The sequence below is a fragment of the Archocentrus centrarchus genome, unplaced genomic scaffold (assembly GCF_007364275.1).
Source record: "Archocentrus centrarchus isolate MPI-CPG fArcCen1 unplaced genomic scaffold, fArcCen1 scaffold_93_ctg1, whole genome shotgun sequence".
Classification (NCBI taxonomy): domain Eukaryota; kingdom Metazoa; phylum Chordata; class Actinopteri; order Cichliformes; family Cichlidae; genus Archocentrus; species Archocentrus centrarchus.
In genome coordinates, this window is record NW_022060302.1 from 157074 (window position 1) to 165850 (window position 8777).

Here is an 8777-nt window from a genome sequence, read left to right on the forward strand (position 1 = left end):
CAGACCTGCAGCTGCAGGGTTTTGATGCTGATCTGAGAACAGTTCAATGATGCGGTCATCCCTCGTGGTGCTCGCAGCTTCACTTTCATCGGCCCTAAAGGGAAATTAGCCGTGCGGCCGAGCCAGAACAAAAACATGTAGAAAACAGAGATGCAGACGCTCAGAGGAAGACAGGAAATAACCTCTGACCCCCCTCCTCCTTTCAGGGCGGAGCCTGCTGGAGTGCGATGGCTGAGCCCAGGTCTGAGGAAGTGTAAGTGTGTTTTTAATGTGATTGATGAAAACAAAGCAGCACACATTCAACCATCTTCAAACTGTCACATCACTCATTCACATCTCTGATGTCAGGAGTCATCATCAAAGTGTCAATCAATGAACAGATGATGGATCAATAACTGCAGCTGGATTGTGTTTGTTCTCTCCATCAGATTCCTGTCAACTCACAATCGACACAAACACAGTGAACACAAAGCTACAACTGTCTGACAACAACAGGAAGGTGACACGTGTGAAGGAGGTTCAGTCATATCCTGATCATCCAGACAGGTTTGATTATTGGAATCAGCTGCTGTGTAGAAATGGTCTGACTGGTCGCTGTTACTGGGAGGTCGAGTGGAGAGGAGACGTTTTTATATCAGTGAGTTACAGAAGAATCAGAAGGAAAGGAGGCAGTGAAGACTGTTGGTTTGGACACAATGATCAGTCCTGGAGTCTGAGCTGCTATGATGGTCGTCCTCAGTCTGTCATTCACAATAACAGAGAAACATCCATCTCCTCCTCCTCCTCCTCCTCCTCCTCCTCCTCCTCCTCCTCCTCCTCCTCCTCCTCTGGCTCTAACAGAGTAGCAGTGTATGTGGACTGTCCTGCTGGCACTCTGTCCTTCTACAGAGTCTCCTCTGACACTCTGATCCACCTCCACACCTTCAACACCACATTCACTGAACCTCTTTATCCTGGGTTTATGTTCTTGTCTGGTTCCTCAGTGTGTGTGTGCTGAGCTGAGTGTAAAGAGCGTCCTCCTGTTAGAGAAACACTCTGACTGTTGAACAGATAGTTCAGTCTGTACATGTCTGTCTCTTTCACTCACAAACACGTTTTCACATTCATGGATTCAATCAGTTGATGTTTGAAACTGTTCTCAATGATTCCTTGTAAACTTCTTCCTCTTCAGTCCTTTAAAGATGGAAGCTGCCATTATTCCAGGATCCACATGTTGTTTTTCTGTCTTTTTCCACTCAAAGCTTCACAGTGAATATCAGGATGTTGTGTTTCTCTGAAGCTCACTTCACAACCAGCTCCTCTGCATTTTCAACAAGTCTGAGCTCATTCAAATCCATCCAAATCTTTGATTTCTCTTTCTTAATGCCATTTTTCCAACCTCTCCACATGCTCTTACTGTTGGACTCATTTTTGGAAGCTGTGATGGAAGCAGGACAGGAAGGAAGCTGTCAGCAGGAGCACCTTTTCACAATAAGAGCACATTTGCATGCTTTGTGCTTTTGAACTGATCCAATGACAGAAACATGAACTTCCATATTGATCAGATGTTGATGTGCAGCTCTGATGTCACTAACATCTCCTTGAAGTCTTCATTGATGGTGATTTGTGGCCCTCTGCTGGTGAGAAGATGAACTGCATGAAGTGTTTGAAATGAGCTTTTTCTAATTGGACTGCTGACTGCTGTTAACCACACTGAGACCAACACTGATGTCTTCAACACAAACACTGATGTGGATGAACAGTCACTAAAGACTATTAATGTCTATTTGTGTCTTTAACATGTTTGTGTTTGTCACAGAGAAACTCTGGATTGGATTTCTGGATCTTTGCTCTTTTCCCTGCAGTTCGTTCCCACAATGACTCCATGATGGAAATCTCTAATAAAGTCATCAAATGAACAGCATGTCTCCCAGTGTTTGTGTGTCCTTTGTGCTCTTCTCCTTGTATCCAGTCTCTGCTGCTGTGTGCTGTGCTGCACTCACTCACAGATCAGAGTACATGTACAGTTATCCCAGCGACACCAGGAGGAGACAAATGTTTGGCTTCATTTACAAACAACAATCTCAGCTATGGATTCAAACAGCAGCAAATATGCAAATGAATCCTATTCAGGCTCCACCTTTGACCTTTTCTTTTCCTTCCAAAGGTCAGAGCACTGGGAAGCGTCATGTTGGCTTTCTTCCAAATCAGAAGCTTGAAGCTTTAAGTCTCTTAACTTTACAAGCCATCTGTTACACCATCTGTATCAAACGAATCTGACTATAACTAAATATGTTTTATAGTAAATGCTGTATAAATATAACTGAGAAAATAAGCTCTCATTAAGAGCAAAATAGAGCAATTTCAGACCTTATGGAATTATGGGAGGCGCTTATCTGCCTAATTTGCCTAACTGGTGACATAGATGGTACAAACCAAAAAAGCACCCTGGAATGAGCTTTGTTGCTTTCAGTTTTGCAGGGCACATCTCCATGTCATCCCATGACTATTCATATTGGTCATTATTTTTATCTGCTCTTTATTCTTCATCACAAAGGGATGCTCTGTGAAATGCTTATAACAACAATTTAGGCTAAACATCTAATATGTTATGGATGTAAAGTACATTGAGCCCTTTGTAATTTCTCAAACTGATGGAGCAACACAGTGATGAGATCATTGTTTATAATAGTGAGTGCAGGTTGTGGGTGAGCCACGTGGCTTTGTCTAATAATGGTCTCAGTATTGTACATGAAAGAAGAAAACTCAGACACTCTTATTTATCTTTCATTTTTGGGCAAACTTAAAGATATTAAGCTAAAATGTTCCTCATTAGGAGAAGCAGAGAAGAACAATGAGGAGGCAGCGGCTCTTAAAGCTGAAGGAAAAACAGCATCTTAGCTCTGAGATGAGGGAGCTTAAAGTGAAAAAGCTCCTCAAGCAGCTCAAGTTTGAGGTTTGCCATCCATGCTGGGAACTGTTGGTATCATATAATTAAAGATGCTTTTCAGCCATTCTCACATGAACGAGACACGATTATTTAATGGAAAAATGTAACTAAACATTCAAAATGTTGTCATGTTTAAATAGATTCCTGTACTGATCATGTGCTGAACATTATAAGACATTCAGTTAATAATGATAATTTTGCTCCATCACTGACAGCTGCACAGTTTCATAAACAAATCTTTATATCAATGACATTGTGGAATTGGTTTTAAGTTTACACCCATTTTCTTTGCAGTACTTAGTATCAGTGTGTACAGGTACCTTTGAGTGTTAATGAAAATGTCTGAACTGTTATATTTTTATGAATGCTTAATATTTATACATGCCTTTTTGTCCTAAACACTGTTAAAGGTATCCAGTCTGGAGAAGCTGGGGTGGAAACAGCACACACTCACACTGATAAACCCAAACTTGTCATATGGCACAGTTAACGCCCCATTTACAGTGTTTTTCCAGTGGATTTCCAGGAAGCTCCTCGACTGCTTTCAAAGAGCCAGTTGATGCCTTTGCTAAGAAGGTGATGAAAATATTCAACAAAAAATACAGTAAGCATGATTTATAATACTATAACAATTTTAGACTCATTCAATAACTGTTATTCAACATGTGTCTTTGCACATATTGTTCTGAAATGCAGTGAACAGTCACAGTGTCATGGATAACATCTGGTCTGTAGTCTGATTATTGTCTGGTGTGTCCTGAGCTATGAATGTTTGTAACATTTGATAAATGTCTGTATTTAATCTTAGATGAGGCTGGTGGTATTGGCAGGGTACCGTACCAGTCTCTTCAAAATCATAGCATCACCATAAATGCTGTTGGGCTTCCTGATGGCCTGACCCTGAAAAAGGAAGAAAACAGTTAGAAGCCATTTTAAAGTCTGCAGAGCAGATTTCATTTCAAGGTATTTGGTTCATATATAGACTATGTATGAACCTCATCTGTCCATAGAGTACCTTTAAGCATGTACTGTATGGCTAGATGTTGAACTTGTGCATTTATAGTACACTGTGTTTATCTGTAGCCTGATAAGCAGCTCAGCAGTTTGTCATACTCTATAAGTAAAGCTAAAGTGAACTTGAAATTGGAAATACTTAAAGATATGGAATCAAAAACCAAAAAGATGTATGGCTTTAATATATAAATGAGCTTCCTCTCATTGGCTGGCCTCTCCTTAAGAGATAGGGTGGGGACTGCAGCCATTTGGGAGGGGCTCAGAGTAGAGCCACTACTCCTCCACATTGAGAGGAGTCAGTTGAGGTGGTTCGGTCATTTGACTAGGATGCCTCCTGGACACCTCTTGGGTGAGGTGTTCTGGGCATGTCCTACTGGGAGGAGGCCCTGAAGCAAACCCAGGACACACTGAAGAGATTATATCTCTCAGCTGCCCTGGGAACGCCTTGGGGTCCCTCCAGATGAGCTGGGGAGAGGGAAGCCTGGCTTCTCTGCTTAGGCCAGGGCTCTTCAACTCCAGGCCTCGAGGTCCGGTGTCCTGCAGGTTTTAGATGTGTCCCTGATCCAACACACCTGAATCAAATGGCTGAATGACCTCCTCAGTATGCAGTCAAGTTCTCCAGAGTCCTGCTAATGACTTCTATCTTTGACTCAGGTGTGTTGAAGCAGAGATGCATCTAAAACCTGCAGCACACCGGACCTCGAGGCCTGGCTTTGGCTGCTGCCCCGCGACCCAGCCCTGGATAAGCAGAAGAAAATGGATGGATGGATGGATTTAATATGTCACTGGACAGAAATGGATACAATCTCAGATGTAAAATACATTTATTTTGATTAACCAAGCAGTGATGGTCAGCTCTGTCAGCCTGTTCAGGATGTACCCCACGTCAGCACCTGTTTGTTTTCAGCTTCTCCAAAACATTACTGTAAAATAAATCTTTTTGTATTGAAACTCTAATTGGCAAACAGAAGACATCTGAACATGATCCTTATCATTATCAGTCACAATTAAACTGTTTTTAGTAGCTAGAAGTTTTGTCTCCTGTTTAGTGGATTCTAAAATAATAAAATCTATTCTGTTTCAATGTTATTTATGTAGCACAAAATCACAACACTCACCTGAAGGTGCTTTATATTGTAAGGTAAAGATGCAACAATAACAGATCAAATTATTACCTAAATCCCAGTGTTTTTTTTAATAATATAAACAAAATGTCCTTTTTTATAAATAGTACAGGTATAATGTGGTCTGACACTATATTTTGGGTTTTGTTGCAGACAGTGTTTTTCTTCACTGTAGATTCTTGAACACTTGAGTTTTTGGACACTTTGTGCTGAAGAGGCAGCTGAAACATCTGGTACTGTTGTGGTGATGCTCCAGAGGGTATGTCTGCACACTTAGTAAGCTTTGATGTTTTACATCTGTGACATTTCAATATTGGTACATTTCTTAGGTATAACTGGGTGCTACACTTTGGGGTCGCTGACGTGGTTCTCACCCCCAGGGTCAGAGCCTTAATGCTAGAACACAAATATATCATTCTTCATTAAAGATTCTCTGCCCACACTATAGGACATAATAAGTGGCTAGTTTTTGGCTCTTAATTAAACACTTACATATATAACACTTATATAGGAGCAGAAAAGATGAGCTTCGGTTTGGGAAACAAACACATTACACCTGTTATTGGCAGCATCTCAGTCACTATATTAATTCACATAGCCACATGTTTAGGACCGTTGCTGATATTTATTAGCACAACCCATGGGCTGAAGCTGTCAACAGGACTAGACAAACCTAAACTTACCATGGACTGTATCCACAGGGACAGTGTATTATTGTGAGTGATAATTAAGTTGGTTTATTTATTTATATATATATATATATTTTTTTTTTTTGTTTGTTTTTTGCCCAAATCAAACTTTTTGTCAGTTGAATTATACATGATACAGAATGTGTATAGCTGCCTGTGTGACAGTTTTATGCATATGGATTCATATAATATGCTTAGAGACTTCCAAAACAAAGTAAATAACATTGTAATTTTGTGTTTCATTTGGATCAGGCACTGAGAGTGGAAATCAGACACTAACTGTGGAAGAAATCTTCGAGGCAATGTGTGGAAATGTGTTTCTTGTATGTGTACAATTAAAAAGTATTTGTTAATTACTACCTTACATTTGGTGGGAATGAGCTTTCTCCAAAAGTGTTTGGGCTTCTTGCTGCTGTAACACAATAACTTCCCTTGTGGGATCCAGCTGTCTATGAGGGGCACAATTATTTAGGAGAAGCTCAGAGCAGAACTGCTGCTGTTCTATCAAAGGTAGCCTGCTGAGCTGGTTGAGGACTAAGATATCTCGTGAATGCCTGCCAGATGGGTTGTTTAGGGCTCCCCACCAGAGTTAGACCCCAGGGCAGACCCAGGAGACACCAGAGGTTGGGAAGACATTGGTATTGCCTTGGAAGTCCTGGTAGATGTAGTGAGATAGAACAAGGTCTGGATAGCTTTGCCCCACTGACTCAGATCCAGAGAAGTGGTGGAACATAGATCTATAAATGGGTGGATATCAGCTCACTGCACACAGTGAGGTCATTGTGTCTTAGATTTCTAACTTTCTGATAAATTCATAACTTGAAACAGCTGTTTGTAAATTCATAACTCTGACAGCTGCATGTATTGTCCCACATTCATCTTAACACTTGCATCTGTGCTTCTTTCAGTTACACTGCTGCTAACCTGTCACATTTTCTTTAGGTGCACACAGCACTGAGGAGCCTGTGGAAAAATCAAGAACTGAGACCGACAGCTGTAGATGGTATGTCTTCAAAGAAAGTAGTGTGTTGTCCATTTTAATATTTAATAAATCCAGTATCCTGATCCAACAACCCCACTTTATGTGTTTTTTAGTGGATCTGCCGTGCTCATTTCAACGACAAGCAGAAGAATGCAATGAAGAAATGGTGTGAGTGGCGTCAGTGCTGCCAGCTGTGGTCACACATGTGGTTTCAAAAAGAACATGTGCATTCACTGCCAGAATCACACACCTTAAAGTGCACTTTTAAGTGCTTTAAGATAATGTACTGCCAGGAGTTTACGTTCATACATGTAATGTTGATACTTTGTTCTTCGTAGTTTCTGAAAAAGGATGTTAATACTGAGTTCAAATACAACTTAGATTGTAATACAAAATGTTTGCTTCACAGCACACACAAATATATTACAGCAAAATGTAATTTGCACTGTGAATGGATGCAGATGTGTGTTTCTCTAAGAAAAGTTATTTTGTAGGTGGATTACAGTTTGAAATTCATTTAGATTGTCAAACTACAGAGTACAAATGCATTTTTTCTACAGCAAGTGGAAGCAAGCCATGTGGGTAAGAGGAAGCATCCAAATATGTTAATGTAACAACTGCACATAGGAGGGAATCATTTTATTCTCAGACAATGTTAGAATAGCAACACTCTGCACATACTGATAATAGTGAAGTATTTCAGTCTGTATATTTGGAGATAAAGTATTTCACATCAACATATGTACAGATGAAGGAGGAGCATTTTCTCTGTATGATTTTTATTCTGTAAAACGACTATGTCTATAATATCTGCACCTGATAAGGTTCCATCCATCCATCCATTCACTTCCGCTTATCCTGTTCAGGGTCGCGGGGGGGCTGGAGCCTATCCCAGCTGTGATAGGGTGAGAAGCAGGGTACACCTGTACAGGTCGCCAGCCTGTCACAGGGCCAACACAGAGAGACAGACAACCTTTCACACTCTCATTCACACCTATGGGCAATTAAGTGTAGCCAATTAACCTCTAACCCCAGGAAGTGCCTGATGAGGTTTAAAATTGATGTAGTTTAAAGTCAGGCTTTCAAATGGCTTCATGGCTGCTGTGTATCTGTTCATTTCCTTCCTCAAAATTAAGAAACCTGAAGGTGTGGACCCTCTCCACACACTCTCTGTTGATGTGGAGGGGGGCTGGGTCAGTCCTGTGCTTCCTGAACTTTTTGGTTTTCATGGTGTTCAGTGCAGGTTGTTCTCTGTCAGCTTCAGGACCTCCTCTCTGTGGGCTGCCTCATCTCCTCAGCTTTTGGATGATATTCAGAAAATAAAAACAAGTTTATGTATTACTCAGCTGTATGAACGGATTGTAAGGAAAGGACTGTTTTTGTGAGCTTTCTTTGTGCATCAATTTGTCAGTCTGGATACGTCATGTGACCGGCGTTGCCAGGTCAACGGACTCTTAGAGTTTGTCCACTGACATAAATTTTTGGCACTTTTGGGGAGAACTGTGGTTTTTGGTTTCATAGTTACTGAATGCAAATGATGTTTTAGTTGGAATGACTCTATGAGGCCTGGTCACGTCGCTGTCATGGCCGCTGAGCTGCTGCGTTCGGTTCCTGTTTGGGCCTGTTTGCCGTCAGTGGGCTTGGTTCCACTTCAGGCTGTCGGCCGTAATCCAGCACCACTGCTGTTAGAAGAGCCTCTGAATGTTAAACGTGTAGTTGTGTATTTAATACTACATTTCCAACAGTATGAAGCTACTAACAGTTACAGTGTTTTTGTATCAAATGTATCATCGTCACTGTTCAAGAAATCTAAATAAATAGATCCAGATAAACAGGTTGTCTTTGTGGGAGTTTCATTTACATTTTCAAACAGCAATACAGAATGAATCTTACAGTTGTCCATCACACTCATATGATCCAAACTAAACTAGATGGAGTTACCGAGCTGGCCTGACTCCCACATCACTCACATAGTGCCTGCACACATCCTGTTCATGTATGTAATCAAGGTGGAAGTGAGACCCTGCATTACATTTTAC

General features: G+C 40.9%; 1 long non-coding RNA gene across 1 annotated transcript; it reads left to right on the plus strand.

Moving 5' to 3' along the window:
- Positions 1-4705: 4705 nt before the first annotated feature.
- LOC115778010 (uncharacterized) lies at positions 4706-8560 on the plus strand. Its single transcript, XR_004019738.1, has 4 exons — positions 4706-5326; positions 6009-6079; positions 6699-6759; positions 6852-8560. It is a non-coding gene; the product is annotated as an uncharacterized LOC115778010 (long non-coding RNA).
- The last annotated feature ends 217 nt before the right edge of the window (positions 8561-8777 follow it).